Source organism: Canis aureus, chromosome 36, assembly GCF_053574225.1.
Source record: "Canis aureus isolate CA01 chromosome 36, VMU_Caureus_v.1.0, whole genome shotgun sequence".
In the NCBI taxonomy this organism is placed as follows: Eukaryota; Metazoa; Chordata; class Mammalia; order Carnivora; family Canidae; genus Canis; species Canis aureus.
Genome location: NC_135646.1, coordinates 22,138,994 through 22,166,140, shown reverse-complemented (window position 1 = coordinate 22,166,140; position 27,147 = coordinate 22,138,994). Strand labels below are relative to the sequence as shown.

The following is a 27,147-nucleotide window of genomic DNA, read 5'->3' as shown; positions in this document are numbered from 1 at the left end:
AGTCTAGACTTAGTAGCAAACTACAAGAATTTAAACCTAAGCTTTCCCATGAGATTTTGGAAAACTAACTTAAAATTCCTTCTCAGTTTTCCCATCTTTTAAATGGGAATAATGAGAGTAACACCCACCTGATAGGGTTGTTGTAAGTTTTAAGTTACTGACACAGGCATATTACTGAGACCAATGTCTGGCACAGAGTAAGCATTTGCTATTATTACAACCTAGGTTTAAACTTTGAAGAATCATATGTAATTGTTTTCACACAAGAGTTTGGAAAAAGAATATGATCATTGGTTGGCCACATATCCTGTTGTTCATGATGTCAGTCGAGGACTTTTGATCTACTACTTATTCAGCAGTAAAAAGCTTTACGCACTTACTATCTTATTAAAAGAACATCCAGAGTGTTGACAATGTCAGAAGGCATCTTACAGGACATTTTTCCTCTGCAGCTCAGGGCAGCTGTGCATTCTGAGACCTCATGCATCCAAGGTGGATCCACACACCTGTGTGGAAGATGTAGAACTTCTCCCTGTGTGTTTCTGAGTATTAGTCCCTGACAGGAAAGACAGAAGCAAGTTGCAGACTGTGAAAAGGACAGAGATGCTTGGCAGTATGGATGGAGGATTTAGGCATTTGTGAGCAGCTTTATTTGACAATGAATCCCTTGGAGTATAAACATTAGGGATTTGAAGAATTTTTAGTTATTATAAGAAGACCTTCAGCAATCTGTTTTTCCTTTTAATTACACAACTGTACATTTGTGTAAAACTTCGCAGTTTTCAAAGTAAGAGATCCATTGGCATCATGATATTCCTTGCTCCTTCCCAACTGTTCTCTTCCCCTCCCCTGGTCTAGAGAAGTCTGAGAAAAAGGACATAATGAAGAGGATGATAAAACAACACTCCAGGTAGAGGCAAATAGATGGAATCCTAAAAAAGCAAAACCTTGGTCCACAGAATATGACTGAACCTGAGCACGTCTTTCTGGCATTTACATTACATTGCTCATGTTCTAAAGAGTCTCTGAGGTGAGCAGAATTCTGGCCTCTTAAGTAGCTAATTTAAGGAATATATATTCTCTTGTTGAGGAAAACTTGGAACAAAGATAAGAAATACATCTGTTGTTTTTAAATTTTCCTTTGCAATTGGGTCAATTTGGTCTAATGTATAAATTCTTCCATTCAGGACTAGCTCGCGGTATATTGTGAATTATGAATTGATAGGAACAGACGTGTGGGGCTGCCTAGAGACTGTGTCATCTGGAGGCCCACTGATAAAGTTTCCTTTTTACTGATATTTTTTTTTTAAAAATGGATATTTTACTATATTTGAAGTCATATGAGATCTCTCTTTGGAAAAAGTGCTTTATGGGTTCAAAATTTGATCACGGCTTCTTTTTAGGGTCATGGCACTAAGTCTATAAAATCATCATGTAGGTTGGGCTTCTCTTGACAGCCATGTGGCCTTTTACTTATTTTCTTGCCCTGGACCCTTTCTATGTCATCTTTCATTCTGTTGTCAGAGTTCCGAAGGACAAATTTAATCACATCTCTGCCTTCAGAATACTTATTGTCTCCTTCTGGGCCCAAGAATGAAACCCTAATTCCTCAGGAAGACATTCGAGGCCCTTCCTCTCACTCTTCTCCAGGAAGTCTTCTGCTGTGTGCTCCATGCCAACAGAATCATGGCTGGTTTTGTTCACCATTTTCCAACAGGTTCAAAGGCGGCCAGCACATGACATGGAGAGAAGACAGCAGGGTGGAGACTGGGGTGAACTGGCAAGTACACGCCTCTCTCAAAGAGGGAGGGGGCACAGGAGCTGCTACCCAGCTCCAGTCGTTTGTTGCCATGTGGGAATGTAGGCCCAGTGTTGCCAGATCTTCTGATTTTTTTTTTCAAGAGAAGCCAGAAATCTGGAATTTTATGAGAAATCTTCCAATTTTTAAATCTTGGCAACTAATTCAAAATATTTTTAAAACACTATATGGGCCAAAAAGAAAAAAAAAAAAAAAAGAGTCTGCCAGCTGAGACTGTGACCTCTTTGGTAGGAGCCAGAAAGTGTTTGCCACTTACCTAGCCTTGTGCTCCACCCACACTACACTTCCTGCCATTCCCCAAATATGCCATGTATTTTGTAATCCTCTCCCACATTGATCTTGCTGCCAGGAACGCCCTCCTCTACTCCAGTCGGAAACTCCTACTCATCCTTCAGGACCCAGCCCAAACGTCACCTTTCCTGGTGAGGTTCACCTTCCCTGAGGAGGTATAGTCTGCTTCTGCCCAGTGGGTCATAGCGCGTACCACGTACATGGTGTTCCTTACAGACCAGGAGGGACTCTCTTATGAATCTTCTCTGGCACTGAGAACAGGCTCTGGCACATAGTAGGCTCTCACTAAATGTTTGTTGAAGGATGTGTTCCCATCAGAATGAATATATGAGATTTCCTGAGGAAATAAACACTTTTCAGTTCCTCTCATCTTTGCCATGTTGATTTCAATGTGGTAGGCAAATCCATCTGTGGATGTTGGTGTCCTTTTTCAGTTCTACACTACGTGCAGACTGTACTCTTTTTGGAGCTCTCCACTGTTACCACACTCATTGGCTTAGGGTTAAAGCATATCTAGGCAGATGGCTATATAACTATTTGTCTTAAATGGGCTAAATTATTCAGATTGTTTTTTGGGAACTTAAGGTGTAGTGGAAGAGTTGTTTCTTCAATGACCTGGAAGTTAAGTTTTATAGAAATAAAATGACTGCATGCTGAGTCAGGTAGTTCCAATTTTAAAAATATGCCTACTAATTTTGTAGTTTTGTAAGCTTACCTTCTTTGTAAGAATTTCATTTCTTAAAATTGTTTGAATTATGTTTGATGTATATTATGAGAATAATGCCAGCCTAAATGATTTCATATGAAAAATGAAAGCCACTCCAATCCATCCTTACCTCTGTTAAAGTAAAACCATAAGGGCTTCTAATTCCTAATTTCCTGTATACACCCCGTACTTCCCAACAAACAAGCCCATCCACATAATGTGACCACATATCCACCCACACAAAAAAACCCACAGATTCCATACACATACATGCATATAAACAGAGAAATATACTAGGCAATTTGCATATAATCATTCTGTCTACACAATAATATTCAAAGTAGACTTTCCTCCTCTGGAATTCAATACACTCAAATCTTAATTAGGAAATTGCATCTCTCCTATTTCCATAAATCCATACACTCCTCTATTTTATTTTTCTGAAATTTTCTACTTATTCTAGGATTAAGACATAACGTGTCTAGAAAATGTGAAAGGGTTTTGAACAAAAGGCAAATTGTTTTCCTGAAGTTATCAACAGAAAGTTACTCTCTTGTTCAGGAGCTGACCAATTAGTTGAATCGAATAAGATTCGAACGAAGATCTCTCCATCCATTACTACTATCATCCCTATAAAATCAGAGAGAGAGAGCAGAAAATCAGTTAAAAAGAACCCCCCACCCCGCCCAAGACAGTAACTCTAACAATAAAGTTCAAATTTGACATTATCCAAAGGATGACTGAAAGTCATGAACTGGAAAATCCCAAATAGTAAAAAATGAAAAGAATAAGGCTTTCAAATGATTTGTTTTCCAAATCAACATGATACATCATCTTTCCATGATGACTGACAATAGATTACTATAATATGAAGTTTACCGTACAAGATTATGAAGAAAGAACAGGATTATGTTCTTTCTTCTACAATATTTTCTCCTAAAATACACCACTAATAGGATTACTCAATTAGGGTCTCAAGAACTCCAGAAAAAGGTCAGGATAACACACAATGCTATGCTTGGCAGTAGAGTCCAACCACAATTTCAATCTCCCTCCTCTGCCCTCGCACACAAGACTCCAGAGGCTAAAATTATGCCAAGTCATTAAAGTGTCACTGATTAACTTAAATGGCCTCCACAACAGTAGGAATCCAAATGAACGAGAAACTAAAAGCACTAGACAATGAACTCAAAGGTCAGAATTCTAAACTACAAGTTGGTGGGACCTTGGTCACTGGCTAACCATAGGCATCAATCCCCTTACCCATTTGTTTATGTTCTATCACAGACCCTGTGGATGCAAGCATGATTAAGATGTAGGCTTTTAGAGCACAGGGCTCCTGGTGTGAAGCCAGGGAGTTCAGGCCCCCTCGCTCGGGTACAGTGGTTCCAGGGTCTCCTGAGCTCTGCGCTTCCTTCATCTGTCCAGGACAGGTGCACTGTTCCAAGATGCTGTGCGCTCTGCTTTACCTTGGTAGTTTCCTTGTCCTTTCTGGCTATTCACTCATTCTAAAGCATTTTTAGGAATAACTGTGATGGCAAAAACATTATGAATGCCCAAGGTGTCCAATACAAAATATAATATGGTATGTACTAGTCAATCTCAGGCTGAATTCATAGGTTTTCAGGATAATTTGAAAGTTATCTAGGTAATTTGGTGGGGACAGGTGACTTGGGGACCCTACTCTTCCGCCATCTTGCCCCGCCTCTGGTATCTACTAGTCAAAAGACAGAAGGGACAAGGATATATATATAGTGGGTTAAGATGAAGTTAGCTACTAGTGAAAAAGGAAAGTATATTAACTGGAACTCTCTTGCTCTCATCCCATGAAGCTTGCCCATAATTTTAATTTTCAGAGATAATAGGGAAACGCCAGACAATGAAGGCTGTTAGAATTTCCAGATGGGAAACTACAGCAGGTCATTTTTAGACTAAAAAATCCCACATCTTTCCTTTTAAGGAAAATAAAAATCTTTTGGTATGATGTAGTCATAGGCATGGTTCATTATTAGGTTATAAATTTTAAAAACCTTATTAGGATCCCCAAACCAGGAACATAAAAGTATAGTTTATCCCCTTCCCCATAAAGACATATTTATTGGCATCTACAGTGAAAAAAAAAAAAGGCTTCTGAAAGTCCCAAATGTATCTAAATAAGCAGTTAAGAATACACAATGTGCATATGCCACATCAAAAGAGGTATTGTAATTTAAGGACTGTAGGGTAAAAATAAAACCCAAATCTGCCACAGTTGCATAGAAATGTGTTTAATCCTCTGTCTGAGTTATTTGGTATGAAACATTACCCTGCCCCCACAAACCTTGACACAGACTTTGGTGGAAAGTTAGCCAGGCCACTGGGTTTCTGCAGGCTCTGTGGTAGGGTTGGCCAGTCTTCACTCCCTCCCAGGGCTACCATGCTTTAAATAAACTCATCTGACTTTAAAGGAATGTTATGCAGACAGATTGTTTGTTTGCACTTGTATTTCTGAAATGGAGATGCTTCTGCTTGTGTTAATCTGGGAGCAGAAAGCTTTACAACAAAGAACAGAGTCAGGGAAATCTCATTTGTACCTGGTATAAGGATTCTGGTCGGCCCCCATACTGAATTCTTTCTTAGGGACGACAGTTGTCCTTCAGGCCAGTCAGGAACTCTGTACCCATGAGGCCTCCACATGGTTCTTGGAGAAATTAGGGGAATTTCCCCCTTAAATTATATTAGTAATGCTTTGGTGCCAAATGAGTGGGTTGTTTTTTTTTTTTTTTTTTTTTTTAGTTACAATTGCACGTGCATATAATGATCATAATGCTAAGAAAAAGTTACTGACATAGCAAGAGAGCTAAAATTGGTCTTCTCCACACTTTCACATGTTTATTAAACATCTACTTCATGCCAGGCTTTGTATTGACTCAAACAGAAATACGAAAAGAGCATCCATGCGGGTGCACTAAAAATAGTTCACAAAGGCTAGACAGTGAGTGCAAGGAGGGAATGACAGACCAAGAGGAGCGAACTCGAAAGCATTGTACTAGAAACCCAACGTAGCTGCAAAGCAAGTGTTAAGGTCAAAAGGCAGAGGCAAGGCAAAAATCTCAAAGATTTCATCATCTTTGAAATCTTTTATGAAGGCACCATCTTGGTGCCCATGTGCCATCTCCCAGTAAATTCATCCTGGACAGGCTTTCCTCCCACCTTCCTAGAGAAAGCTGTTTCTCCTGCTGAGTACCAGATTTTTAAAATTTTGAATTCATATTGTATAAGAAATATGTATGTGTGTGTGTATGTGTGTGTGTGTGTGTGTGTATATATATAAAACCACTGCCATCCCATTCAGTGTGGTGAAAGGTCCATCCCCCCACCCCAAAAGGCACAAGGAAACCCTTCAATGAAGGAGACGCAGAGTCACATCTCTCACTTGCACTGAGGCTCTCATTTAGTCAACTGGGAGCAAGTTTTGCCTGCAGGATTCCAGTGCTGAAACTGTACTTTCTGTGCCCTGGACTCTTCCATCAGGTACCGATAGTTGATTTTTAGAAAATTAAAGGTAAGGTTGTGAACATTATGGTTTGGCCAACAGCAGTCCAAAGAGTTTAACATGATCAGATCTGTGGTTTACAATGGTCTCTGTAGCTTGGAGGAAGCATAGGAGGCGGGGAGATGCAGATATATCTGGATACTGTTGCAAAGGTTTGTCATCAAATACAGGCTATTGGAGATGGAATGGATGTGGTAAAATTGACAGGGTGTGTGATTACTGAGATAAAAAGAATGAAGCAGGGAAAGGTACAAGTCACAATAAGATTGATCTTTGACAGGATGTGCAAAACTCTGAGCTCATCCTCACTAACAACTGATAACTTGGGCTAGTAATACAGAGTCACATCTAAAAAAAACTTGACACTTATGGTGTGGACTGGACTAGGATGTTTTTCCCCAGTATCTCTGCTGTGAAGGACGTACACGTTAGGGTTTACGACGTATTTGTGGGCCAAAGTTTTTATTTACATAGCTACGAAATAATTTTTTTAAAAGTCAGATTTAGTTTGGTAATAAGGGTATCGAACTGGTCCGTGGAGGTACAGCACAGGGACTAACTGGCTAACTTCAGGTTTCCCATCAGTGCCTGCCACTGACAACTCAGCAAATTATGGACTCCGCCAGGTACAACGGAATACAGTATGCTGTTATTAGCAAGAGGTAATTAGGGTCAAAAGTCTTAGTTGGTCATTATGTATAATGTAGCACTTTTCATAGAAACAAAAATGTCAGCCTTGACTCAAATTTAAGGAGACATGCCATTACGGGTGTTTTCTTTCACTGTGGTTTATTTCTAGCATGAATTTGAATCCTTTAGGATTAGGATCTGGCATTTGTACTTGTGGCTACAGCATGTGGGAAATAAAAAAAAAAATCAATAGAATTCTATCTCAACATTCTGACTAGTTAAACTTAATACTACCTGCATGATATCTGTTGAGGACTATATTCTCGTTCCTTCTATTTTTGAGCCCATCCGGGAGAGAGTGTCTGTGAGTGTGTTTGTGACACTGCACATTATAGTTCAAGTGAAATTAATGATGTTTGTTCAACTTACTTCTAGCTCTTCAGTGATTTTAGCTAAGGAGACATGAATGACTATGTCTTATACTAAGCAATAATCGTATGTGACAATACTGAAATATTAAGCTTCTTGTCAGATTTCCTTTTAGAGAATTCCATCTAGGGGCTGAGATATTACATAATATCCCTAAGGCAAAACCTGCCATGTATTTACCTTCTGATTATTGTAACACCGCATATAGCCTTATCTTTAAAATTCCAAGACACACATCTTTTTAGAACTGAACAATATTTACTATCAAATCATGCTATAAAAATCTTTAAAAAAGATACTTCCTCTATAAGACAGATATAATAATAGATAACATTACTCTCCAAATTAATAAAAGATCGGTAAAATTTAGGAACAATGTTAAAAATAACCCCTAACAATTGAGGAATATTAAAAGCTGAAATAAAGTATATCTATCATTTTAATGTCCCCAATTATTTTCTCTTCAACAAGGCTTGACTAGATTGAAGTCTATGCAACACAATGAAAACAATTTTCAATTTGGCTCTAGCGAACACAGTACATTCAAGTAAACATTCTCTTTTAATGACTGAAAAGACATTTTAAGTCCACAAAGGGCACCCAATTAAACCATTATCTGTACCAGGTATGCAATCATTCTTAGGTACAGCCAATTTCAATTTCTGCCTTTTAGCAAGAGTATATCACAGGTCTGAAGTAAGACCTTCTTCAGGGTAAAGTGCATTTCTGGAATATTTAAGTCTGGTGGGAGAGGTAAAGAAATGGCTAGTATCTTCTCAACAACTGCACATCTAAAAAGAGAGGTCTCAGTTTTGACCAAGCCCAAGGGAAAAAAACCCCACATATATGTAGGAATTACCCCACACATATGCAGAAATAAAAACAAGCATGACAACAAAAAAATATAAGCAACATGTAGGAAAGAAAACCCCACATATACGTAGGAATAAAAACAAGCTAGAAACATGTGAACACAACCGAAAACCTTTCCCAGTGCACCTCGCCCCCGGGAGCAGTGATCACAGAGGCCACCCTGCAGGGTGCAGGATGCTTAAAGACAGAGCACAGGCCCTGTTTCTCCTGAACTTAGGCAGGCCATGTGTTTTCCCTGAAATTCTGGGCCCAGCTCTCGGTTTTCTCCTCCGAGTATTCTATCCCCTAAGTTTTCTCTGTAATGCTAGAAGTTGGCCTGGATTTCCAACATTTCAACATTCCTAATTAAAGGAGGATTGTCTTTATCGGGCTGGCAGATGGTGCCGCGGCAGAGTCTGCTCAAACTGAAGCATGTTTGCAAGGCCTTCCCTGCTGGAGATTTACCAGGAGAAGCAAATGTACTCGGCACACCTTCCATGGCAAGTAACTAGGTGAGTGGCCAGGTCCTCAGAGAGATAGAGATAGACATGGAGACATAGGGAGAGAGAGAGAGAGAGAGAGAGAGAGAGTTAGGGAAGGGGTGCGTAGAGACAGAGAGAAGGAGATGGGGATAAGCAGAGGGCTAATACGGCAACTTCGAGGTCCTTCCAACTTGCAGCCCTGCTGTCATGTGCTGCGGGGCCAGTGAAGGGTAGTGGCTAATATCAGAGACCTAAAATCCGAAAGACTCTAACTGGAATCCCTGTGCCACTTATAGAAGGGCAAGGCCTTTAATTTCTCCACAACTCAGTTTCCTGCTGCATAAAATGGGGACAACATAATTTTCCCAGAGGGATATTATCAGAACCCCATGAGGTAATGAATTTAAGGAGATTATTTTTGCAACTGACATTGACACAGGGTCAGGTCTCAATAAATACTTTTATATTATCAAATGTAAGTTAATTGAGTTTATAACTATATAAGATAATAGAGATATAAATCAAATTATTTTTATAGAGTGTTAGCCTCAACGCTACTGATTTCGGTAAGCTCATGTTGCTCCCCGGATTGTGCTGTTCACATAGCACATAAACACTGGATCAACTGGCTTCCGTTTGGAGTATGACCTTAACTCCGGGTCTAGTAACAGCCAAAGGGTTTGCTTTCAAGGAAACCTACTCTGAGTTTTAAATATCAATGTCAAGGTTAAGTTCTCTGGCAGTTTGCTTTCTCTCTGGTTCTACCGTACTTGTACAGGCCAAGTAAATATTCTAGGAAAAAAATAAATTTTACAGTGTTGAGGATACAGATTGGCTCTCAGCCCATGGGTGAGATGACGGTGTTCTTCTTCCTCAACCCTATTCCTGATACCCTTTTCGCATCTCTCTTGGGAATCAAAGTCAGGCTCTTAACAATCAAGTTGTCCCAGAACCGTCACCTATGGTGTTGACTGATGATAACCATTGCTTCTCAACAGAGCATATTTGAATAGCCAAAAAAGACTTCAGGAGGCAATATAGTCAGCCTCAATTGCAACATTTTAGCAAGTGTGTGGCCAGGGAGCCTGCCAGGAGCTGCCCTCTCCCACCTCACTTACACTCCTGTAGTCACCTACCTGGCAATACTGGGGCAAATGGAAAATCCGTAGGGGACGGACCTAACTAAAATATAAAACCTGGGGACACCAGTCCTCCTCTTTCCTCTCTCTCCAACTCTTCTACAAATGGAAGGAAAGTAACTAAATTCATTTAAGAGAGGCATTACTAGTGGCAAGTATTGGCAGGATGTGGAACAAGTGGAACTTTTGTATACCAGCGGTAGAGGTGTACATTGGTGCAGTCACTTTGGAAAATCACTGGGCAGTTTCTACTAAGGGTAAATGACACATAGTCCCTGACTTGGCAATTCCTCTCTAATAGGAAGGCATACCTATGTCCACCAAAACCACGCACAAAATGTTCCCTTTAGGTATAGCAGATAAAAACTTAAAGTAACTCAGATGTCTATCCACAGTAGAATGGATAAGTAACTTTTGATATCCATACAATGAAATACGACACGCCAAAAAATTAAATCAAGAAGGAATCGCTACACACAACACAATAGAGGAGTTTCACGAACATAATGCTGAATGAAAGAAGTCAGATACCAAAGGGTACACACTGTATGTTCCATCCTACACAAAGTTCAAAACAAGGCAAAATGAATTTATGGTGTTAGAAGTCAGAACCGCGGAAGAGGGCATGGAGACGTTTTGTTTCTTGACATGGACATCTGGTCATACAGGTGTAAGCCCTTCGTGAAAATGCACTGATTGTAAACTTATGACTTGTGCCTTTTGTGTGCATCTCTGTTGTATTTCAATAAAATGTATACAAGAAAGCACAAGAGTCTCCTGCACGAAGACTAAAAATGTGGCCCATAGTTCGGAGAGATGCTTTGCTGGTTGAGCAAGTTCCCTGAGAAGGAGCAGTAGAAGGAAGATCAGCACACCTGAGTTTCACTTAAAACATTTGAACAAATCCTTGGTTCTCTCTTGGCCTCATTTTTCTCCTCTCAAACAGGAAGGATGTCCTTGGAGGTCCCTAAGATTTCTCATGGCTCTATCATGGGCACACGGACCTCAGAACGAGCACACTGAATCACGGAACTTGTGGGCGGCCCCAACCGGACAGCAGGCGGACTGCAGTCCCTAACGTTCTCCCACAGGTGAAGGCCGCTTCCCCTCAGACAGATTCTTGGGCAGCAGTCTGATAGAAAACTACATTAGAATAGGTTTCTAGAAAAAGATTTTTTCTCTCTGGCAGCCTGGATCTTGTCAATGTTGGGTCTCATTGAGCAATAATCCCTCAAAGAGAATTCATCCTTAATCCTAATAGAAGCGACAAGGGTGAAAGCAGTAATTACACTTGAGGTAACCAACCTAAAGACCTTAAGTAAGCTGTTCGCCGGGTGGGGCTATGTTCTTGAAGCTGCCAAATGCAGCACTGAATTTTTGATCACCTCTTGCATTTGACCTCCTAACAAACTGGGATTATCAACATCCCCTTGCCAACTAAATTCTAATGAGGAGGTCTGAACTGAAATTAAATGCAGATAGTTGAAATGAGGCCTTATTATGCTAACCATGTCCTTCAGCTGGGCCAAAAGCTTCCCTAAATTGGGATCTTTGCTTTGAGATGGCTTTTCCCATGCCCCACGCGGGGAGGGGGAGAGGCCCATTTCATCAGCACGTCCTCCCCTGGCCCCTCTCTTCTTACCTTGGGACAATCTAGAAAAGTTATTAGGATGGAAAATGTTTTGCTGAATTTTTTTTTTTTTTTTGCATATAATTTCCGAGAAATTTCCAAAATAGCAAGGGGATGCTGACTTCCCACTAGGACTCAATAGAGTGTAGCAAATCAAACAATTTTCCAAAAGGCATTTTCCTACCACTCATCTGACCACACATCCCACCCCACAGAGCAGCAGCACTGTGGCTGCAAGCAGAATTCTATCTGAACTTCACAGATTGTAAAAGGTATATTTGCAAATGTGGGAGGGAGCAGAGAAAAACCCCAGTGTAGACTTTTGAGTGGGGCGGGGGTAGGAAATGACAAAGGATAGCAGTGTAATCAGGAAAGAACCAAAGTCACTTACTTTGTGTAACTGAGCTGAGGTGGGGTGACGACGTGGGCATCCCGGGGAGAGTGACTCCCGGAGCGACGCGCAGAACGGTTTCAGATTCGACTCTCCGTGATCTGCGGGTCTCGTCTAATCAGGGAAACTTTAGTTTTCGCCATTCCTTGCTGAGCTGTGACACATGAAAATAATTACTGAGGTTAGGGATGGAAAATATTTATTAGGTCAGCTCGACCATCCTTCCCACTCTGTAGGCCGGCTCCCCGCTGGGCCGGGAAGACATGGCTGTGACAACGACCTGGCCTGTCCCGGGCACCCAGCACCTGGAAAGCAGCTTATTGGGTGCTTCTTGATCTTTGCTGGGCTCGTGAGTGCCAAGGAGGAGGAAAGCAAGGAAACCCGTGAGACACAACGCCGCCGCAGGGAGTCCCATCTCCCGGCCACCCACCAGCTGTCAACAGGGGAAGTCCTCAGAAGGGTGGTCTCAGAAGGTTGACGTGCAGCCCTTCCCTGACGGGTTCCTCACTGTTATGACAGACACACGAGGCCATAGTTAAGGTGGGGAAGGCGTCTCTGAAGGTCACGTCCTGCGCCCCCGGCGCTTGCTTGGGTGAGGCCTGGCTCCTCAGAGCGGGCGCTGAGCAGGTCCTGGCCGAGGGGCCTGCATGCCCCGCTGGTCGTCACTCAGCCAGGGAGGAGAGGGCTGGTCCCCGCCAGGCTCTCCCCTGGGCCTTCTTCCTCTCGGCTGTTTTTCTTCTGCATGATTTCCAGCTCGCTAACACTGAGCCTCCCCTGAAGAGCCCCGGGAAGCCCTGGGCAGCCCAAAGACGGTCTCTCCAGCGCCACAGACACAGGGCTGCTCCTGTGCGGGGCCTCCCGAGGAAACAGCCCTCCTCAAGCCCCCGCCAGCTCCAGTCTATGCGCCCTTGTTTGGGGCGGAAGTCTAGGGCCGCTTCTCTACAGGACTCAGGGCACAGAGGCGCCGAGGATGTGCCCCATAGTGCTCTCCGCCTCCCTCCGCAGCCCTCCCCGGCCACCGGGGCTGTGGGGCCGAGGGCCCTCCGCCTCCTCAGAGCCCCCCGCACACACTGAGCAGTGGCTCAAGGGCCCCACAGCAGCGGCCTCAGAGATCAGCCCCGAAGAAGGGACTCAAATGCCTCCCCCCAAGCCCCCAGAACGTGTAAGGGGAAAATGGAGCAAAACTTGCAATAAAGTTAAGGAAGTGACTGAGGAAAAGGTTCTAATGGTTGCAGATACTCACACGGAGCGCCGGCGTTGCTTGCACAGGTGCAGGGCAGGGACAAGCACGCGAGGGAGACAAATGAGCCATACAGTCTGCTTGTCCGCGTACAAGAAGCGGCCTACACGGGATGTTTTTAAGGTAACCGAAAACCGCCCACAAGCCTCCCGGGCACTTCCACAGCTCTGTGGAGAGGGAGCTCTTTCACGGGCCTGGCCGGGCCCTAGCAGTACCGTGGGCCGCTTAGGCCCTTCAGGTTGGTGCGCGGTGGTGAGCGTCGCCTCACACACCCACCTTGTCACCCAGCTTCCAAGGGGCCGAATTCTCACGACGGTTCTCACTCCCTCATCCACGTCTGCCCCGGGCACGCGGTACATACACCCCCAAGGCCTTGAAGTCCTTCCTGTGCCTCAGCCAGGAGAGCCACGTCCTCCTGACGGGGCCCTGAGGCACGGCTCTTCAAGGCTGTGTCAAGCTTTTACTAGATAGCTGACCAATTTGTTTTATTTTCAGATTTTATTTATGTATCCGTGAGAGACACAGAGAGAGAGGCAGAGACACAGGCAGAGGGAGAAGCAGGCTCCATGCAGGGAGCCCGACGCGGGACTCGATCCCAGGACCTCGGGGTCACTGCTGAGCCAAAGGAAGATGCTCAACACTGAGCCACCCAGGCCTCCCAATAACTGCCCAGTTTAGTTTTAAAAAGTGAGGGAGGTCATCTCAGCCATTAAAAAAAAAAAACCAACTTACTACTTTCACTAATTACTCAACTATAGGCCATGGAGGCTGCTCTCCTGAATGTTTACTAGCGGGTATTATGATCATATAAGAACATGGGGAAAACATAAATATGAACCTGTGTCCTAAGTGGTTGGGGATGTGTAATTCAACACAACACTTTTAAGGTAGAAGTTTTTCAGATTCAAAAAAAAAGACAAATTTTAAAGGTATTTCAAGACTCTTCTACTCTAGGTCAAAGCTGAATTATATCTCTTTTGGTTTTTCCTTTAATATCTTTTTTCTTTTTCATTGCTTCATACGCACTGAGGAACTATCGTAGGGGATTTGCTCGCCTCATTTCAATAGATTTGTCTAATTCATTTTAATATCCATAAACACTTCAATTTTCTTCCCCATTCTACTGCAAAAAAAAAAAAATCCTGCTTTTCACTTCTTTTTGGAAAATAAATGAACCAAAATGTAATATGATATTTAAGTGAACGGTGCAATGAACATTAAATGGTCCACGTGGCATTACATTATGTTTTCTGTTTTGTTCTATGCATCTTTCTAATACAGGAGAAAGCCAGTGTTCATGTAAATCGCTCTGGTTTTATACAACTGGATGCTGCATTCTTTTTGAGACTCAGGGCTCTGGTGCAGTAATAGGGAAAAAAATAAAAGAGGCAGCAACAAAATAATGGGCACCGGCAATCAAACTATCATTATAGGTACATTATGTGCGGGGTGCTAAATTGGTAGAAGGCCTTTATTTTTAATTTCTGCTCATCTGTTCACCGTTATTAAGCGAGCTTAGACACCAGAGGAGATTTAAGAGTGATAGAGGGTAATTATACACTTTAGGAAAAGATATTTTTCATCGTAGGGTTAGAACCACACCAAGAAAAAAGCTTCTTCGGGATTTTATGCAGAGCCTCAATGTACATTTTTGCTTGGACAGGTACATATTTTTTATTTTATATTCCAGTTTGCATTTCATATAATGTGATTCCTATTATATTTTTATCGTCTGGCTATATATAATTTCAGAGCTGTTTTTAAGGGCATCATTTTAATAAATGATTGCTCATTTTGTGCTCTGTACTTAAAAATAATTCACAATGCAGTTAATGAATTTTCAATTTTCCAATTATGGTTAGTGTCATTGGGATGAAAATGTGAGCATTTTAAACATAATTAGAGACTTTGGTTAACTGGAATGATTAAGGGCACAAAGTCATAGAAACTACACAAATTTTGGCAGTTTTATTGGTGTATAACTGACATACAATAAATTGCATGTCAATTGCACATTTTTATAACTTGATTTGTGTGAGATATATATATACATGTGATTTATACATATATGTATAAACACCATCTAGTCAAATTATCACAATTACTATGAAGATAGTGAACACAGTTTCAACTCTCCCTGAATTTTCTTGTGCCCCTTCCTTTGTAAGTTCTCCCTATCCTGTGCTCAGTGTAACAATTTATCAGCCATCACTATAGTTTAGTTTGTATTTTCTACAGTTTTACTTGAATGGAACAACATAGTAATATACTGTTTTTCTGGCTTCATTCATCCCTAGCACAGTTATTTTGAGATACATTCATGTTGTTGCATGTATCAGTAGCTTATCCCTTTTTATTGCCATTCCATTATATGGATATACCACATTTTGTGTATCCATTCACATCCAAGTGTCGATGGACGTTTGCATTGTGTCCTGTTTTTGACTATTACAAGTAAAGCTGCACTAGACATTCACGTACAAATCATTGTATAGACATTTTCTTTTCCTTGGGGGTACTTACGAATGTCATAGCTGATTCATATGGTAGGTGGGTGTTTAAATTTTAGAGACTGGCAAAATATTTTCTAAATATTCTTCTATTTGGACCATCTTCTATTCCCACTACAATCTGAGAGTTCAAGTTGCTCCTCATCCTCACCAACATTTGGTATTGTCAGTCTTTTCAATTTTAGACATTTTATAGATATATAGAGATTTCTCATTCTGTTTTGGTGTTTTTTTTCCAGTAACTGCATACTTAAATTTTTTTTTAAAATTCCAGTAGGGTTAACATACAGTGTTATATAGTTTCAGATGTGCAATATATGGATTCAGGAATTCTATACATTTCTCAGTGGTCATCACAATAAGTGTACCCTTAATTCCCTTCATGTATTACACCCATCCCCCATCCACCTCCCCTTTGGTAACCATCAATTTGTTCTCTATAGTTAAGAGTCTGTTTTTTGGTTTGTCTCTTTTTTCCTTTGTTTCTTAAATTCCACATATGAGTGAAATCATATGGTATTTGTCTTTCTCTGACTGACTTATTTTACTTAGCATTATACCCTCTAGATCTACCCATGTTGTTGCAAGCAGCAATATTTCATTTTTTTATGGCTGGGTAATATTCTATTGTGTGTATATATCACTTCATTTCTATTTATTCATGTACTGATGGGCACTTGGGTTGCATCCATATTTACCTCAACAATAATGCCTCAACACACATAGGGGTGCATGTATCTTTTTGAAATAGTGTTTTGGTATTCTTTGGATAAATACACAGTAGTGGAATTATTGGATCATATGGTAATTCTATTTTTAATTTTTTGAGGAAACTCCATACTGTTTTCCAGAGTAGCGGCTGCAATAGTTTGCAATCCCACCAACAGTGCATGAGGGCTCCTTTTCCTCCACATCCTCACCAGTATTTGTTGTCTCTTGTGTTTTTAATTTTAGCCATTCTGACAGGTGTGAGGTGATAGCTCATTGTGGTTCTGATTTGCATTTCCCTGATGATGAGTGACACTGAGCATCTTTTCATGTGTCTGTTGGCCATCTGGAAGTCTTCTTTGGAGAAATATCTGTTCATGTCTTCTGCCATTTTTTAATTGGGTTATTTGTTTTTCTTGGTATCGAACTGTTTAAGTCTTTCTTTCTTCCTTTCTCTCTTTCTTTCCTTTTTTCTTTCCTTTATTGAGAGAGTGAGCACAAGCAGGGGCAGAAGGAGACAGAGAGAGAATCTTAAGCAGATTCCATGCTGAGTGTGGAGCCCATCACAGGGCTTGATCCTATGACCCTGAGATCACAACCTGAGTTAAAAGCAGAGTCAGATGTTCAATCGACTGAGCCACTGAGGTGCCCCAAGTTGTAAAATTTCTTTGTGTATTTTGGATACTCTTTATCAGATTTGTCATTTGTAAATGTCTTCTTCCATTCGGTAGGTCTTTTCATTTTGTTGATTGTTTCCTTTGATGCGCAGAAGCTGCTTATTTTGATGTAGCCCCAATGGTTTATTTTTGCTTTTGTTTCCCTTGCCTCAAAACACATACCTAGAAAAATCTTGCTAAGGCCAATGTCAGAGAAATTACTGCCTGTGTTCTTTTTTCAGGATTTTTATGGTTTCAAGTCTCACATATAGGTCCTTAATCCATTTTGAGTTTATTTTCATGTATGCTGTAACAAACTGGTCCAGTTTCATTCTTCTGCATATAGCTGTCCAGTTTTTCCAACATCATTTGTTGAAGAGACTGTCTTTTTCCCATTGGATATTCTTACCTCCTTTGTTGAAGATTAATTGACCATGTAATTGTGGGTTTATTTCTGAGCTTTCTATCTGCTCCATTGATCAATGTGTTGATTTTTGTGTCAGCACCATACTGTTTTGATTATTACAGCTTTGCAGTATATCTTGAAATCTGGGATTGTGTTACCTCCAGTTTTGTTCTTCTTTTTCAAGATTGCTTTGACTATTTGGGATCTGTTGTGGTTCCATTCATACACATTTTAGGATTGTTTGTTCTAAATCTGTGAAAAATACTGTTGGTATTTTGATAGGTATTGCATTAAATGTGTAGATTGCTTTGGGTAGTACATTTTAATATTTGTTTTTCCAACTGATAAGCACGGAATGTGTTTCCATTTCTTTGTGTCATCTTCAAATTATTTAATCAATGTTTACAGTTCTCAGAATATAGATCCTTTCTTCTTTGGTTAGATTTATTCCTAGGTATCTTACTATTTTTTTGGTGCAATTTTAAGTGGATTGTTTTCTTAATTTCTCTGTTACTTCATTAGTGCATAGACATGCAATGGATTTCTTTATACTGATCTTGTATCTTGCAAACTTACTGAATTCATTTATCAGTTCTAGTAGTTTTTTGGTGGAGTCTTGGGTTTTCTTTATGTAGTATTACATCATCTGCAAATACTGAAAGTTTTACTTCTTCCTTACCAATTTGGATGCATATTTATTTTTGTTGTCTGATTGCTGGGGCTGGGACTTCCAGTACTATGTTGAATAAAAATGGTGAGAGTGGACATCCTCATTTTGTTCCTGATCTTAGGGTTGAAATTTTTCAGTCTTACACCACTGAGTATGATGTTCATATATGATCTTCATTATGTTGAAGTAGGTTTCCTCTAAACTTATTTTGTTGAGAGTTTTTCTCATGAATGGATGTTATACTTTTTGAATGCTTTTCCTGTATCTATTGAAAGATCATATGGTTTTTATCCTTTCTCCTGTTGATATATCATACTGATTGATTTGTGAATATTGAACTACCCTTGTATCCCTAGAATAAATCTCTCTTGATTGTGATGATTATTTTAATGTATTGTTGGATTCAGTTGACTAATATTTTGTTGAGCATTTTTTTTTTCATTCTGGTTTTAGTTTTCATTTCTCTAATTGCTAATGAGGAGTATTTTTTCATGTGATTATTTGCCATCCATATATTTTCTTTGGTGGTGACTATTTAATACTTTTGCCTATTTTTTAAGAGATTGCTGTTTAATACTTTTGCCCATTTTTGAGAGAGTTCTTCATATTTTACTTAAGAAATCTTTGACTAATTCAAGGTCACAAAGATTTTATGATTTTTCCTAGAAGTTTTATAATTTTATGTTTTACATTTAAGTCTAGGGTCCATTTTGAGTTAATTTTTTTGTATATAACTATGGATGGAGTTCATTGCTTTGCATATGAATTTTCAATTTGTTGAAAAAACTATATTTTCTCCACTGAATTGCCTTTGCACTGTAGTAAAATATCAATTGTTCATGTATGTATGTGTCTATTTCTGGACTCTCTGTTCTGTTCTATTGATCTATTTATTATTACACCAATATTGAGTCTTCTGACCTATGAGTATGATTTATCTCTTTATTTACTTAGATTCTCTTCAATTTGGGCTGCCTGGGTGGCTCAGCAATTGAGCATCTGCCCTTGACTCAGGGTGTGATCCTGTGGTCCCAGGATCGAGTCCCATATTGGGCTCCCTGCGTGGAGCCTGCTTCTTCCTCTGCCTGTGTCTCTGCCTCTCTCTCTCTCTCTGTCTCTCATGAATAAATAAATAAAATCTTAAAAAATATATATTCTCTTCAATTTCTCTAAGCAATGTTGTGTATTCTCAGTACGCACATCTTTCAAATTTATTGCCAAATTTATTTCATATTTTTTATGTTATTATAAATAATATTGCTTAATTTCAATTTCTGATTGTTGATAATATATAGAAATACAATAGATTTTTGTATATTAATTCTTGAAAGCAGCCACTTTGCTGAATTCACTTTTCCTAGCTGTTTGTAGGTTCCATTAGATTTTCTTCATATATGAGTATATACTGTGTGGAATAAAGACAGTTTCGTTTATTCCTTTCCAACATGGGTGTCTGTTATTTTTCTTTCTTGTTTGATTGCACAGGTTGGAATCTCCAGCAGAATGTTGAATAGAAGAGGTGACAGTTCCTTGTCTTGTCCTTGATCTTAAAGAGGCTTTCAGTCTTTCACCATTAAGTATGACACTAGTTATAGGTTTTTCAAAGGTGCCTTTATCAGTTTGAGGAATTTCCCTTCTATTCCTAGTTTTCTGAGAGTCTTGATCAGGAATGGATGTTGGATTTTGTTAGATCTCTTTCTGCATTTACTGGGGGTAATCATACAGTTATTCTTGTGCAGTTTGTTTGATTTTCAAATGTCAAATCAGCTTTGCATTCCTAGGATAAACCCCACATGGTCATAAGGTATTATCCATTTTACATATTGTTGGGTTTGATTTGATAAAATTTTGTTTAAAATACACTGTTACAAACAGAGTGCAGGAGAATTTTTAGGGCAGTGAATCTAGTCTCTGTAATACTATCATGGTGGACACATGTGATTACACATTTGTCCAAACCCACAGAACGTACAACACCAAGAGTGAACCCTAATGTAAACTAAGGACCCAATGTAGGTTCATCAATGATAACAAATGTATTGTTTGGGTGGGGGTTATTGATAATGGGGAGAGGTACACATGTGTAGGGAAAGAACTACAGAGATCTTTTCATATTGTCCACTCAATTTTGCTGTGGACCTAAAGATGTTTTAAAACATAAACTACTAAAAAAGGTTCTGGAATAGATAGTGGTGGGTAGTTGTGCAACAATGCAAATGTGCTTAAAGCCACTGAATTGTACACTTTAAAAACGGTTAAAATGCTAAATTTTGTTTTATATGTATTTTATCATAACAAAATTATTATAAGGTCTTTGATGAATACAAAAGAATATAGCACCTAATGATAAAAATGAGCAACCATGTACCCACCACTAGATTAGGAAATAAATAATTATTATACATAAGTCTTGGGCACTTTTCTGAATTATACTCTCTTCCTCCCAAGGATAACCATTCTTCTGATTTTATGCCTACCATTTCTATGTTTTCCAATATTGATATATCCCTAACTAATATATCAGTTATTGTATATCCTAAACTCTCTCTATATATAATATCTGGTATATATCCCACAAGTGCTCCTTCTTACTTAGAGCTATGATTTTCAGATTTATCCACATTGATACATGTAATAATAGTTCATTTTCATTGCCCTTGGAATGCATTAAGTATACCACATTTTATTTATCAAAACAATACAGTGTTAATTTTTTTTTTTTTAAATCAGACAAGCCCTATGCCCAACGTGGAGTTTGAACCCACCAATCCCAAGATCAAGAGGCGAGTGCTCCACGGACTGAGCCATACAATGGACACCCCAATACAATGTTACTTTAAATAATCTGATGTTATTTTGTTAAAATATCAGTATCTTTTTTTTTTTAATTTTTATTTATTTATGATAGTCACACAGAGAGAAAGAGAGGCAGAGACACAGGCAGAGGGAGAAGCAGGCTCCATGCACCAGGAGCCCGATGTGGGATTCGATCCCAGGTCTCCAGGATCGCGCCCTGGGCCAAAGGCAGGCGCCAAACCGCTGCGCCACCCAGGGATCCCAAAATATCAGTATCTTAAATAAAATTTGAACCCTGTTTAATTCTTGAATGTTTCATAACACAAAATCTATAGGATCTATAGAAGTTTTATAGAAAAAAGTTCTTTTAAAATAAAGGCTGGGGATCCCTGGGTGGCGCAGCGGTTTGGCCCCTGCCTTTGGCCCAGGGCGCGATCCTGGAGACCCGGGATCGAATCCCACGTCGGGCTCCCGGTGCATGGAGCCTGCTTCTCCCTCTGCCTGTGTCTCTGCGCCTCTCTCTCTCTCTGTGACTATCATAAATAAATAAAAATTAAAAAAAAAAATTTAAAAAAAAAAATTAAAAAAAAAAATAAAATAAAATAAAATAAAGGCTGATGTGGAACTCCTATAAATTTATTATCTGCACTACACACATTAATTGTGCACTTATATATTGTTTTTAATTATAGAACTTATTTAGTATTGCTTCTCTAATTAAATTATACATTTGCAGGAATCACGTTTAATCTACCTTCTATGTTCCTCTCAGCACCTAGCACAGTAGATGGCTACCAAGGCCCAGACTTTCATTAGCAAAACACTCACTGAGATGGTTTGATTGAATGAATTCATTCCTGTTCCTCAGTGTCTCTCAGCACTGATGATTTCAGGATTGGACTTTTTGAGAGTGATGGAAAAGAATTTAAAATTACACTTTTTTTATCTTTTCTACCTCCAAGTCTTGACTTGTCTCCAAGCATGAAAATAGCCAGGGGAGAAAAGCAGCAGGGGCTGAAAGTCAGAGATGGGGGCAAATTAAGTCCAATGGGTTCTAGAAAAGGCTGCCACTGAGTGCTCTCCTATCTTTGGTTCAAGTCACCCATGCACCTGGAACACCCAGGTCTCATCTATGAACATGACAATGGCATTTGCAAGATTAGATCACTATTGTTAGTTTAATTCTATTGAATTTTTAAAAAGATTTTATTTGTTTATGAGAGACACACAGAGAGAGGCAGAGAAAGACACAGGCAGAGGGAGAAGCAGGCTCCCCACAGGGAGCCCAATGCGGGACTTATGGACCACGGACCCCAGGACTCCAGGACCATGATCTGAGCCAAAGACAGATGCTCAACCACTGAGCCACCCAGGTGCCCCTAATTCTATTGAATTTATACTCATGCTTGAGAAGTAACAGTCAAAAATTGATGGCATTTAAAACTGTTCGTTTCTGGGATACTGAGTAAGAGTTTAGGAGTCCAGAAGAGCTACGATATCTTATGCACAGTGCAATCCTACTTGTGTAGGATTATACTACTACTTCCTATGTTCTTATCAGTAGATGGATATAATTTTTATATTCAACCACTTATTAAAATAGAAGACAAGAAAAAGACTGGAGAGATAGAATACAAAACTTTAACAGAACTGATAGACTTAATCACAAGTAATTTTTTTTTCTGTGATCTTACTTTTCTAGAGTAAATATTTATATTTGCTTTCAGAAACAAAAGGCCTTTCTAAAGATCCAAATAAATCATAGTAATAGTTATAATGCTAGCCATGTCAATAGCCAAGTTTTTGGCCTAGCTTACCTGCTAGAGTGAATCAGTTCTCAACTGATGTTGTTCAGTTTGCTTCCCAGAAATCCCCAGTGAATGACAAAATTTTGTCACATCTGTAGATAAAGTAAAATGGTTGTTTCGGATATAGTATTAGAATTTTCTAAATTCTCTCTACTGAGCAAAGTAAGGGTCTGTGGAAAAAAAGTAAACCAACCTGAGTTCATTGCCTAGAATATAAAAATTCAAAAGCAAAAAAAAAAAAAAAAAAAAAGGAAATAAAAGAAAAACAGCCAGCCAAGATTATAGGAATATCTGGAAACACAGTGGGGCAAGAGTGATAGCTTTGGTCAGAAATGTATTAGAAAGCCCAGAAGGGACAGCATGAGTGACTGTGGTTGATATCCTAGATCCATTGCTATGATTCCCTAACCTATCAGTTAAAAATAGATATCTCTGTCCTGATTCAGAATAAGAACACAATAATGCTTATCCTGCCTAAGGATGGCAGAAATTCTGGTGTTACCCAGTAAATGCTGGCATCCAGTGGCACTGAAAAATGAGTAACAATGATTCAGTTTCGTTAATAATTAACTTTAGTTCATTTTTCACTGCCGTAGAGTACCTCATTGTTGAATATACCACACCAGGCATTCTAGAATAAAAAAAATTGACTAAGGGACCCCTGGGTGGCTCAGCAGTAGAGCGCCTGCCTGCGGCTCAGGATGTGATCCTTTTCTGGGATTGAGTCCCACATCGGGCTCCTGGTGGGGAGCCTGCTTCTCCCTCTGCCTGTGTCTCTGCCTCTCTCTCTGTGTCTCTCATGAATAAATAAGATCTTTAAAAAAAATAGACTAATATTTATATGTTGTGCTTAAGGAAAAAAAAAACAATAATTGTATTCTTGAGAAATAGTGCAGGGTATGTGGCTAAGAGCCACTCCCAAAGCTCACACCGTGGCATTACCAGTGTGACTCTGGATTGGTTACTTAACCTCTCTGACCCTCGTTTCTTCATTTGTATGGTGAGGATGACAATAGCACCTATCTCATAGACTTGTTACAATGGTAAAATGAGGTCATACATGTAAATCGTTTGGAACGGTGTCTGGCTCATATTTAAGTGCTCAGTAAATATGATTCCACCATAAGAGACAGAGATTTGGAATGAAATCTAGATGTTTCTGGAGGCTTAAGTGTGTATAAGAGGGTATTTTGAGAATTGTCAATTAATGAGCTAGTGAGAAAGCATTGCTCCTAATACTTCTAGAGAACGGATGATGATGAATCTCGTCTCTTCCTTGTACAGTCTGTAACATTTAAGATAGTACTAAGTGGACCAAAAAGAAAAAGGGAAAAGGATAAGCTTTAAGAAAAGATTATTAGGGTCCAGCCCTTAAATAAAAGAGGTGACTATCTCTCATTTACATTGTAATCACAGACTTCATGTAGCAAGTCCATTAAGGATATAAATTTATGATGTTCTTTAAAGAAAATTTATCATCATAAAGACTTCTAAGTGAATTAAAAGCTCAATGAATAATTGGAGATTAAATCATCATCTTATGGAATGGGGCCAATTCACTGCTGAAAACCTACAGCTATCTCCACCCTTACCCTGGAGAAAAAACAAACAGAGGGAAAGGAAGGAGAGAATTTTCGACTATGGAAACATTCATTGTGACATTTGTGAAGGGAGAATGAATACTCCTTAGCTGTTCCACAAATGGGAGAGAAAACAGGGTTTTTAAAGGAGGTTCCTTTATTTATTATGGGTTACAAGTTTATGTTGAATGTAGAAATAAGCCTCACAAGCAAATATTTACCCTTCCTTTTCAAAATCTGTTACCCTTGCTATTATCCTGAAGATACAGAATTATAGGAATGGAAATGATCTCATGTGCTGGGCATGAATTAGTAGATTGCACTTCTAGTCTCTGAAAGGCCGTGAGTGACATGATTCCAGAGACTGCATGTGTCTTGGCCCTTATGGCAGCTCCAGGTTTAGCAGAGTGCTCGAGGCGTTGAGATGTGGATGATGCTGAGTGAATGGCTATGGAATAAGTAAATGAACAAATTCATGTGTTACCTTGAAACAGTACTAGCCTCGTGTATTTTATTGGTCTAGCAAAGCATGTTTCAGTGCTTGTCACTTAATAATTCTTATTGCTAGGAAATTCATCTTTAAACTATACTCACATTGCTATATTTAAAATCAGTGGTTCTCTGCCTTTTCAAAGACAAAGCCCCCTTTTAATGGCAATTATCATACCCAAAGAAAACTATTGTTATTCTTTTTGTATTTAGTATTTGATAAAATATAATTGAAGAGCCCTTTAAATAGTTCAGTGGCAAACTCCCTCCTTGTCCTTCCTACCAGACCTGGAGTCCACAAATTGGAAATCAACGTGCTAGACTCTGTTCTCGCCACTTTTGTTCTGAATAGAAAGAGAAAATTATTATCCTGAATCCTGCCTCTGAAAATCTTCAATGTGATCAATAATCCCAGCGTGTCACTCTGAAGTAGTCTTAAAACTTAGCAAAAAATAAGTCCCTTTAATCTTGCCTCTCAGGCTTTATTTTTCCAGTACTTTCATTTTTCATAGTCTTTTCTGAACCTTCTCCAGAGTTTCCACATTTTCTCCAAAGTTGCAGAACCCACAAGTGGTCACAGCACTCTGGTAGTGCTCATTTAAGAAGTGTAACAGAGTGACAGGCTTCTTAAAGATAGGCACTTTTAAATATAGGAAACAGCAAATAAAAATACAAATCAAGAAATATCACTGAACAGCCCTGGCCTATGATGTTTAGTGGAAAAGATATCGCAATAATTCATAAAGTTACTGTGTTTCTTGGACCTTATCGCTCCCATACTAGTGTTATTCTGCTGTGTAACGGGATACACAGTTCATGTCTCTAACCCGTAAAAAGGCAGGAATGAGTCCCATATGTACCTTTGCCTAGTCTTTATGATGTAGACTCTGATTAGCCTCTGGGCCACACAAGTTGAGTTAACGTGTCTTTCCAAACAATTCTGTTATATCTCATTGCTTGGACTCCTGTTGGCAGGCTGATGAAACGAACAGTTGTTCTTTCTACTTCCTCAATCCAACGACACTATCTTGGAGTATGTTCCTGGGAGCTAAACTGTCACTTCCTTGCTCAGCCTCTTAAAGCATTATTAAAGCACAAATCACATCATTTTTATCAATGTAGATGGGAATGATGAGTGAACTAGAGATTTTCCAAAATCCTGAGTTGGCTGCAAGCTGATGTGGTCATTTCTCTAAGCCCTTAGAGCTACTGCACTGTGGTAAAGTATGGAAGGTGTCTTCTTGGGCTTTATTCCCATTAAATCTGAGAGTCCCAGCGGCTCCAGAGGACAGACATCTTAAAATCAAGAGCTAGGGGCTTTCTCAGTCTGAGAAATGTTTTCTTTCTACTAATGCTTTCTCTGACTTAATATGAGTTTAATAGAAAGAGCAACAAACTTGAATCACAAGATGCATTCATTCCTGGCTTTCCCCCTTATCATCTGTGTAGTTTTGGGCAAGTCACTACTTCTCTGAGCTTGTTTTCTCTTCTCTAATATAGTAATAATGATGTCTGCCATAAATGTTATTTTGAGGATCAAATGGGACAAGGTTCAAGGATATGCAGGATACACTATAAAACAGAGTAAACATGGGAGGTATTATTGTCATTATCATCAGCAGCATCTCACAGTCCCATGGTTTGTATATGACTTTATCTTCCAATGATTCCACAAAGGTGTTGGCGAACCAAGCCCAGTGGGCCAAATCCAACCCATGACCTGTCTTTGGATAGTCTGTAAACTAAGAATGGTTTTTACATTTCTAAAGAGCTTGTAAAAACAAAACAAAACAAAACCAACAAGCACAGCAGCAGCGTCAGGGGCTTTATGCCATCCACAAAACCTAAAATAATTCACTATCTGGCCCTTTACAGAAAGTCAGAAAGTTCGACGACCCTGATTCTACACCAAAGGACCATGACTACAAACAGACCATAGTTTGTTAGATAGGTGGGCACAAGGATTCTTCAGTCACATATGAAAGACTGAAAAAAATTCTCAAATCACATGGTTTGGGAGGCCAGCAAATTTATGTACTCAAATTGAGCTGTGGGCACAAATTATGTTAGAAAAGACCAAAGGATTTCACATTTCATATTTTTGTTTCCCCCCGAATAATCTGCTGCAAATAGAATTATCTCATCTCTCTTTCCCCCCTATCACCACGATCTTCCAAACCTCTCAATCCAAACTGATACTGGTGGCAAAGAGCCTCTGACATAATTAAATTGAACCATATGGATTCTGGATCAAGATTAAGAAAAAAAATTAAAGCGTTTATTGTGTTGAAATTTCTTATGCCAATTTTCTGCTAAAAAGGAAGATTCAAAAGGTCAGGGATTTTGCAGTACAGACTTAGTGGTATATTAGTTACAGTAA

General features: G+C 39.5%; 1 protein-coding gene across 2 annotated transcripts in view; it reads right to left on the bottom strand.

Moving 5' to 3' along the window:
* SATB2 (SATB homeobox 2) overlaps positions 1 to 27,147 on the bottom strand; it is a 289,211-nt gene that overhangs the window by 249,373 nt on the left and 12,691 nt on the right. For both annotated transcript variants that reach the window (XM_077885433.1, XM_077885436.1), the window contains exons 2-3: positions 22,708 to 22,790; positions 11,905 to 12,058 (exon numbers count right to left, since the gene is read on the bottom strand). The gene's annotated coding sequence lies outside the window, so the exon portion shown is untranslated. The remainder of the gene's footprint in view (positions 1 to 11,904; positions 12,059 to 22,707; positions 22,791 to 27,147) is intronic.